This window comes from Mandrillus leucophaeus, unplaced genomic scaffold, assembly GCF_000951045.1.
Source record: "Mandrillus leucophaeus isolate KB7577 unplaced genomic scaffold, Mleu.le_1.0 Scaffold190, whole genome shotgun sequence".
In the NCBI taxonomy this organism is placed as follows: Eukaryota; Metazoa; Chordata; class Mammalia; order Primates; family Cercopithecidae; genus Mandrillus; species Mandrillus leucophaeus.
The window spans coordinates 1927979-1938373 of record NW_012101921.1 but is presented as its reverse complement, the minus strand read 5'-3'; positions in this window follow the sequence as shown (position 1 = coordinate 1938373).

Sequence of the window (10395 nt, the reverse complement as noted above, 5' to 3'; positions counted from 1 at the left end):
TTTTTTTTGGACAGAGTCTTGCTCTGTCACCCAGGCTAAAGTGCAATGGCATTATCTTGGCTCACTGTAACCTCTGCCTCTCGGGTTCCAGTGATTCTCCTGCCTCAGCCTCCCGAGTAGCTGGGATTACAGGCATGCGCCACCACACCTGGCTAATTTTCTGTATTTTTATTAGTGATGGGGTTTTGCCGTGTTGACCAGGCTGGTCTCGAACTCATGACCTCAGGTGATCCGCTTCACCTTGGCCTCCCAAAGTGTTGGGGTTAAAGGCAGAAACCACTATGCCCAGCCCTAAGCCCAGATTTTTAAATGTAATTCATCATGATGAGTGTAATCATTGTGAAATTCCTTTAGGGAATTACGTTACTAAAATCAGTGGAGGAAAAGCTTAATATTATCTGCAAGCAACATTTCCTCAAATGGTGGGAAGCTCACTTGTGAGTTTTCCATTTTTGACTAACTTTTCATAGATAGAGCCCCACTGGCATTTTTTCATGAGTAATATTTCTAATGTAGTTTTTGACTGAATACTTACAGTTCTCTAATTTTGTACATATGCCCCAAAGGCCTTTGGTTAATGGCCACATTTTAAATAAATCTTGTGAATGTTCTAGGCAAATATTAATCTTCAATGCAAATGTGTATATCAAACCTAATGGAGTTATGATCTAAGATTTTGGGCACACTACATTTTTAATGTTACATATTTATTTAAAATGTTCAGGGAAAAAAAGGCTTTCAAAGAGAGATGTACTTTGTCATAACTGTAAAATAAATGTATTCAGTGCTATTCATAACGACTATTCTTAGGAATAGCAGGATCCCCAATTATTAGTCATTGGCTGCTTGAGTAATGGCTACAACTCCTAAAATTTATAGAGTAATGAAAATTATAGCAACTTTTTCATTAAAAATGTACTAATGTTTTATAATTCTTTCTTTCTTTTTTTTTTTTTTTTTTGAGACAGGGTTTCGCTTTGTCTGCCCAGGCTGGAGTACAGTGGCACGATCTTGGCTCACGGCAACCTCTGCCTCCCAGCTCAAGTGATTTTCATGTCTTAGCCTCCTGAGCAGTTGGGATTACAGGTGTGTGTACACCCAGCTAATTTTTGTAATTTTAGTAGAGATGGGGTTTCACCATGTTGGTCAGGCTGGTCTCAAACTCCTGGCCTCAAGCGATCCGCCCACCTCAGCCTCCCAAAGTTCTGGGATTACATGTGTGAGCCACCACTCCTGGCCTAAAAATCAGTCTTTTATTTTTGCTTAATACTTTTTTTGGTTTGGTTTTTTTGTTTGTTTTGTTTTTTTGAAACAGAATCTCACATGGTGGCCCAGGCTAGAGTGCAGCAGCATGATGATGACTCACTGCAGCCTCGACCATCTGGGCTCAAGTGATCCTCCCACCTCAACCTCCCAGGTAGCTGGGACTACAGGTGCGTACCACCACACCTGGCTAATTTTTAATTTTTTTTGTACAGACAAGGGCTAACTATGTTGCCCAGGCTGGTCTTAAACTCCTGGGCCCAAGTGATCTTCCTGCCTTGGCCTCTCAAAGTGCTGGGATTACGGGCATGAGCCACCATACCTGGCCTGCTTAATATGCTTAATATTTTTAAGTATTTTGAAAATAAACCTCTGATCCTAGTTGGTTAGCTTATTTATTTATTTAATTTTAAGACAGTCTCTGTTGCCCAGCCTGGAGTGCAGTGGCACGATCACAGCTCATTGTAGCCTCGATCTCCTGGGCTCAAGCAATCCTCCCACCTCAGCCTCCCAAGCAGCTAGGACTACAGGCGTGCACCATGACGCTCAGCTAATTTTTTAAAATTTTTGTAAAGATGAGGTCTCACTGTGTTGCCCAGGCTGGTCTTGAACTCCTGAACTCAAGTTATCTGCCTGCCTTGGCCACCCAAAGTGCTGGAATTACAGGCATGAGCTACTGTGTCCGCCCCCCTAGTTGGTTATCTTAATAAAATTTGCTTAGAGAAAAAAAATTATAGCCAGCAGTCTCTCAAAAATGTATCTTTCTCTCTGTATTTATAGACTCATTAGTTACAGGAAAACACGGGTCATTGGAGGTAATGGAGTGATTATTGTAAGGACACAAGAGCAGCTGCCTGGCTGAGTCTGGTGGTTCTGTTCTCTTTCCTCCTCCCTCTCAGGGTCTGGCATCACTCTCACCTGCATTGTATCTCTTCTTTTCCCATATCTTCTCTACTTGAGGTCCACTGGTTGATTCTCTTTGTACTTTCCATCTTCAGATTCCAGAGTAGCATTAGCTGAGTCTTACCATCACCTGGGTTGGGGAGAGGTTTTACAAGCTAGGCTCCCTGCCCTGGGGGAAGCAGTTTTTTTGGGTGAGGTGATTGCTGTGGGCAGAGCAGTTTCTTTTAGAAGGAAGTGTTGGAAGTACCATCCTATGGTCCACAAAGACTGTGCAGAGTCACACCCTGGCCCACCATGTTAATGAAATTTTGCTGATTCGACATGATGAGAAGGAAGTAGCAAGTACTTAGATGTCACAGTGATTGACCTGTCTGGTATACTCAAGAGGAGAAAATGAATTTTACTGTAAGCTCAAATTGCTGTTGGGATTAGCCACAGTTATAACAAAAATGAATCGTTCTGTGGGCAGAGGCCATGGCTGATTTGTGGCAGTCTCTAGAAGGGTGAGTGTTTGAATTGAAGTCATTGGCATGTTCAGCTAATTACTAAATAAGCAGATTTCTAGATCTCTTCAAATAAAGGAGCATCTATCTTGGTATTTACATTTAGAGTTCCTCTCCCCTTATACCACATTCTTCCCCCAACTGTTAGGACATTTTTGCAAAGGAACAACTCTGTGAGATTGGCACACGAGGGTGCTTCTTGCCTGTTTTTTTTTTCTTTTTGAGATGAAGTCTTATTCTGTCGCCTAGGCTGGAGTATAGTGGCATGATCTTGGCTCACTGCCACCTCCCCATCCTGGGTTCAAGTGATCCTCCTCCCTCAGCCTCCCAAGTAGCTGGGATTACAAGAGTGCACCACTACACCTGGCTGATTTTTGTATTTTTAGTAGAGATGGGGTTTCACCATGTTGGCCAGGCAGGTTTTGAACTCCTGACCTCAAGTGATCTGCCCACCTTAGCCTCCCAAAGTGCTGGGATTACAGGCACAAGCCACCACGCCTAGCCTCGTGCTTGTTTCTGCAGGAATCAGCAGGAGACCCCATAACCAGGTGACACCTGACATCACTGTGGAAGTGGTATTTGAGTTGTGGATCTTTCTGGTTACTTTGTATGCAGCTGTTTTAATGTTTATTGTTATTATTTATTAAGCTAGCTAGTCTTTTTGAATCCCCTTTTGTTTCCCTTCTTTTGATCTAATTTGGAAATGTAATAAGCAATTCCTACCAAACTTCCCATTAGAAGAACATTTTCCTAGAGTACTTGATTCAATTATTAGGTGAAAATAATTAGAGTTTTTTTCTCTTAATGTCACTGAGAGTTTGGTAGAGGAAATGAGTGCAGTAATTGTCAAACTTTTTCTTTTCTTTTTTTTTTTTTTCGAGACAGGGTCTCTTTCACCCAAACTGGAGGGCAGTGGCACAATCTTGGCTCACTGCAACCTCTGCCTCCCAGGCTCAGGCGATTCTCCTGCCTCAGCCTCCTGAGTAGCTGAGATAATAGGCGTGCGCCACTATCGTCTGTCTAATTTTTGTATTTTTAATAGAGATGGGGTTTCACCATGTTGGCCAGGCTGGTCTCGAACTGCTGACCTCAAATGAGCCACCTGCCTTGGCCTCCCAAAATGCTGGGATTACAGACGTGAACCACCATGCCTGGGCTAAACTTAAAAACAAAATCTACCTTGTTAATAGTTCATATATGGGATGATGAATACTTTCTATTTTCATTTTAAGGAAAATATTTTGAACATGAATTCAGTTAGCACTGAATGTCATTGCATCAGACAATTCAATAATTAAAAATACATAGACACTATAAGTCTTTGGACTACAGCATAAATCTGGAGTACATTTTTTCTACTTTTTGTAGTAGTTAATTATTTTTTCCTTTTAGGGCCCCAAACTGATGGCTTACATGTTAATGTACCAAATGGTCTGTGACTTAGATTTGTATTATCCTTCATTTTAGAAAGCCATTGACTTGAAATCTCCAAAGATAAACTTTTAGGCCATTTTTAACTTGAAAGTGAAGAACAGATTTACTTTTGTAAAGGTAACAGAATGTAGATTTTTAACATATATTATGAATACCAAGTAATGGATTATATTCTATTTATTGATGTAAAGAATAATGTATGTCTGTTTTGCACTAAAAAGTATCTTATGCATTCAATCATTTTTATACAACGATAGTTCAGTTTTATGTTGAAATAATTTTTTTTTCTTTTTTGAGACAGGATCTCACTCTGACGCCAGGCTTGAGTCCAGTGGCTAGATAATGGCTCACTGCAGCCTCAACCTCCTGGGCTCAAGTGATCCTCCCACCTCAGCCTCCCAAGTAGCTGGGACTACAGGCACATGCCATGACACCCAGCTAATTTTTGCATTTTTTTATAGAGTTGGGGTTTCGCCATGTTGCCCAGGGTGGTCTCAAACTCCTGGGCTCAAGCAAATCCACCTGCCCCAAACTCCCGATGTGCTAGGATTACAGGCATGAGCCACCACTCCCTGTCAGGAAACGTTTTTATTTGATGCATTTTAAATTTGATTTTTAGCTTAAGTTTGATCAATAAACTAACCACGTGACTATCCCTCGCGAGACCAAGATCTCGTTCTTTAGTTTCAGAATACCTTGAATTTTGGTGCACATTTTTGCTATTTTCAGAAAATACGTCGAAGTAGCCTTATATCAAAGGTAGCCTTATATGGAGAGCCTTATGCAAAGATATTAGAGTATTTAATTTCTAGTATTTTTTCTAGAATTGAGAATCTCGGTTATTTCTGAGCATATAAGAACTTTGAGAAGAGTTCTCTAGTTATGGGTAAAATATATTAAGTACATTGAGAATGTCTTTACATTTTCTGACATTTGTACTTATATTGAGTAAAGTTATACCTCAGTTTCTTGGTTGATACTGTCATATGATAAAATTAATCAATGGATAAATTGCTGTGTATGTGTGTGATAAAGATACTTGCCTTAAAATAGAACACTTCTGTCTTGCAAACAGTTTATGGTCAAATTGCGTTTTCAGTTACTGCTCTTTCTGTGCACCTGGTGAATGCAAGTCTGATAAAGTCCCTGGATGTAAGAAAGAAGATGAAATGTCTTTTCATTGTTAATTATCTGCACCTGGATTAAAAAGTGTTTTCAACATGTAAAGATTTTATGGAAAAAATTAATACGTGTGTGTTGTTTGACTTTTACTGCTAAAGACAGCAAGTGATTGAACAGATAAAATATGTATTGGTTTTAACCACTATTTTTATTGACCCTATCCTCAATGACAGTAGTTATTTAATTGTGTGTCAGTTTTAGTATTTTCACTGTATATACATAACTACTGTTAACTGTCATCCTTAATGGCCATTGTATATGTCATGGAAGGATCAGATGTACTGTATCAACCAATGGGGAAGATAATGTGGATAGAAAAGATTGTATTATCATTTGGGATTTACGGTAATAATTATATTGTTTGGTAGCTGTTTTAGGAATGACGGTTTAAATGGACATAGCTTTTATTTTCTAATAAAAAGATTTCAAATCAGCTCAATTTATGTGACGTTTTCTATTTTAATATGGGATTATTAAAGTATGCAGTCGTTTGGGTCATAACTTTCCTCATTCAGCTGTGTTACTTAGTATTTGTCAGACCTTTAATAGTATCTTTAAATGGGCATCAAATATTTTATTAATTTGTGATTGGAGCTTTTTACCATCTTCAGTTCTTAAGGAAATAATATTTTATAAAAATTAACTTTGTTATAAGTATGTTGTATGCACATCTGAAAAAAGTCTGTACAGCTTGAACATTTGAATAGTTAATAAATTTTGACTTTGAGAACCACCTACAGCTGATACATGATACATGCTACTATCTGTTGCATCAACTTCGTTAATCTGTGTACAGTAGTTCATTCTTAGTGGACTTACTTCCCTTTTGTTCTGAACCAAAACTTCACTTTGCAATAAATTACTGGTGAATGAAGCACAAAGATGTCTCCTGGAGGTGACAATGTCTCTGTTGGTCAGGTGGCCTTGAATCAGTCATTTGATCTTCTTTGACCTGCTTTCATATTCTATTTTTCCTCCCTTTTAATTATTATTCTTCTCCGTGGTAAGAATATAATTAATCAACGTGAGGCAAGTTTCCAGGTGATGATGATGGGTACCCATAGGCACGTAGTACATGTTGAGTTGAATAAAAATCTTGGAAATTATACCTTCTATACTGCTGCTTGTTTATAGTATATTCTCAGTTACAAAGATGCCTGCCAGCCCCTTTCAGTTCTCCTAGTAAAAAGGCGACATGATCCTCCTCCCACTCCCCATTATCCCTCTATTTCTCTTCTGCCCGAACTCTACACCCCAAATCCCCACTTCCTGGAGGAAGTAATTCCTGATTTGATTTTTTTTTTTTTTTTTTTTTTTTTTGAGACGGAGTCTCGCTCTGTCGCCCAGGTTGGAGTGCAGTGGCGGGACCTTGGCTCACTGCAGCCTCTGTCTCCCGGGTTCAAGTGATTCTCGTGCCTCAGCCTCTCCAGTAGCTGGGACTACAGACGCGCCACCACGCCCGGCTAATTTTTTTTTTTCAGTAGAGTCAGGTTTTCGCCATGTTGGCCGGGCTGGCTGATTTGATATTCTTGCGTGACAGTGGCCCAGCGGTGGAGCAGCTGCCTTCAGACCCCTTGACCCGGTGGCGCTTCCGCCCTGCCGGAAGCACCTTGTGTGGCCCTACCAACAGCATGGCGGCTGCATCCCCAGGAAGCAGGCCCACAGCGCCAGGAGGGGGTTTCCTGAGGACAGAGGCCCTTCTTGTCCTGATTGTCGCAGCAGGCCCTGTCGATGGAGTTAACTGTGAAATTCACCCTTTCAGAGATGGATGCAAGGACTTCTGAGGGCGGAGAAGTAGGTACCTTCCTGGATAGCTGTGGAGCCAGGGCCCTGCATTTCCCTTTGGCGTCTCTGCTGACTGAGATGTGAAGCAGTCGGCCCAGGTACCGAGAAGAGGTTTCCTTTGATTTATTGCTATTAAAGTTGTTGCTTTGAGAGCTGGGCATAAACCATAAAAACAGTGGGGAATCACAAGAAATTTGTGATAATTGCATTTAAGACAGGAACCCATTCGTCAGGTAACACTTATGTGCTGTTAATCAGAGCAATGGTTTCTAAGCCACAGGGTTTGCTTCTCATCTGAGTTCTTCTTTATATTTTATTTTTGGAACTAATCAGGTTTTTGTTTTCTTTTAGGGAAAAATAATAGCAAATGTCAGACTGAACATTATGTGGTTGGATTATTTTCACAAATGTAAAAGAATTAAAAGCCAGCGTGCATGGTTGAACTTTTGGATACCTGAGAAGATAATTAATGTTTTGGGTATTTTTTTTTAAAAGGGATGGAGGGGGAATTTTCATAGTCTTTCCCCAACCCCCATCTTTCATTGATGTCTTAAGCTGACAAGGTGATGGATATATCAGTCAGAAGTCCCATCATCTCTGTCCCCTATAAATCTGTGGCAAGGTTGTTGGAGCACCTCATTTTTTTGTGTTCAGGCTGTGAATACAGTGAGGTTCTGACGAATGTTTGACCAAAAATGAGTTTTGGCACTCAGTTACAAGAGCAATGTAACCTTTTCAAGGCCAAGGAATTTTTTGGTGTGTGGGTGGTCCTTCTGTCTGCAGAAAATGTTGAAATAAGCCTTTTTACTTTGCAGAAAGTAGAATCCTGAAGGATTTGTGGAAAGTAGAATCCTGGATTTGTAAAGCTCGAGGTGGGGGTCTTGAGCCTAAAGGCTCTGGGGAAAGAGGATCTTGAAGTTGACTTTACATGGGCAGTAAGTTATTTTATTGGAGCTAGCTTGGAGAGATTGGACATATCTTCAAAGTGAATTTATTTTTAAAAATGTATCAAAATAGTATAATCCACATACTAGACAATATGGAAAACAGGGAGAGGAAAAAATAAGCACATACTTCCCTGTCATTGTAATAAGTTACCGTCATCATCTGCTTTTTTTTTTTCTTTTACCTCACTTCCCACTGTGCGAGGCTCTAGCCGCACATGTGGAAGGTACACTCCCCATTCATAAAGAGCTCTTGGGAAAAAGTGACCAGTAATAAAACATTGAAGACGTTTACAGGTAGGGTAAAGGTTGTGAAATAGATGCTGTGAGATTGCAGAAGACAGTTCAGGAGTCAAGGAAGGCTTCCTAGAGGAGTGATTCTTAAATTCAGTTTAGGGAGACAGACCCTTGACGATCTGTGACACTTACAGGGTTCAGCATGTACCAAAGCAAGAGAAAGTGGCATGTTTTGGCAGTTGCACTTGGTTGGGTAAGTGCAGAGACAAGAGAGTGTGAGAGGGGTGCTGTTGGGTGGGCAGAGGTCAGATTAAGAAAAATCTCATGTACCAGCCAAGAAGGTGGGCTTCACCCTGCAGGCAGAGAGCCATTGAAGGACCTAAGTCAGGAATGACAGGGTTTGTGCTTAAGGAAGATTACTCTGTCAACTGTGTCAGGAGTGGAGAGAGACTGGGGACAGTGCGACCTATTAGGGAATTGCTGTGGTTATCATTCAAGTAAGAGGAAGCGATGGGAGTGGTTTCAGTAGCAATGATGAGAGAGAGAGAGAAAGAGAGCAGCTTTTGGTGGGAAAGAGTTCCATTGTAGATTTGATGATTTGAGGAGCCTGGGAAGTATCCAAATGGAAATATCAAGCCGACTGGTGGCTCTGTGCGCTGGGGAGAGGTTCTGTCTAGAGTGGTCCAAATGGTCAGGATTTTGGAATCCTTGGCTTGTAAATGGAAGTGGAAGCTAGTTTGGAAAAATATATGAAAAATCCCTCTGTAAGAGTGTTGAGGGAATGGAGGAAGTAACCTAGGCTTGGTCCCTGGAGACCACCAAACTAGATAAGAGGAGGAAAGGGGGTTGAGGGACCCAACAAGGAGGTGGGGTGTTAAATGCCTCCTCACAGTCAGATGTTCACTGGATTCAGCAACTAGGCGCTTATGGGGGCTTTGGAGAAAGCCATTCTGGTGGCTTAGGGTGCAGATGCAGGTTACGGGCTTCTTCATAACATGGCTATAAATATGTTGGAAATGTAAACATCATCCATATTAAACTCTGAGCTCTTTCCTCCTACTGTAGAGTCCCCATAGCCATTACTTTTAATTGTCTGCCTTTAGGTACACCAGAAGTTATCTATTTCTTTAGGATAAGAGTCACAGAAATGTACCAAAGAGTCCTATCATTTTTATGGCTTTTGAAATACATTACCACACTGGTTTTAAGTTGGGATGTACTGATTCGGAGTATTGTCAGTGTCTTAGTTTGTTCGTCCTTGCTATAACAGAATACCACAGACAGGGTAATCTGTGAACAATAGAAGCTTATTTGCCTTACCGCTCTGGAGGCTGAGAAGTCCAAGATTGAAGGCCCTCAAGCCCTCTGGTGAGGGCCTTCTAGCTGTATCATAACCTGGCAGAAAGCATGGGCAAGAGAGAGAGAGAGGGAAGAGAAGCCAAGCTCATCCTTTTATTAGAAAACCACTGTCAAGATAACAGCATTAATCGATGCATGAGGGCAGATCCCTCGTGTCCTAATCACCCCTTAAAGGTCCCACCTCTCAACACTGTTACACTGAGGATTAACTTTCCAGCACATGTACTTCGGGGGACAAATTCAAGCCGTAGCAATTGGTAATGTCTGATACTGTCGGTTTTACCACACCTTCATAAACATTGGCTTTTACCTCATTAAATTATTTTCTTAATGCAACAGATGAACAATGGCTTCTCACTGTGTCTTTTGTAATAGCATCTTGGTTACCAATGACTATATGTTAAAATCACTTTTAGTTACTAACCAACCAGCTGAAAAAAAAACACATATTGGATTGGTAGTTTAAGGAGGAAACAGAAAACAAACTTGTTAAAACATTTGACCATTGTGTGGGGCTGACTGCTCTTGTGCTGTGGTCCTGGATAAAATGCTTCGTCTCTCTGGGTCTGTTTCTTGACTAAGATAATTTGTTGATGTTTTCTCTGGGTTTTTCCCCCAATTCTAAAATTCTGAGATATTTTGCTCTGTTCTCCATTTGCACCTCCTAGTGGCTAGGAGGGTATGGAGCCCACAGCTGGCCCCAAATAAACGCTGAGAAATTGACTGAAACCTTTGGTATGATCAGAAAACATATTAGGCCTTCGAGTAGGAAGATATTACCAAAA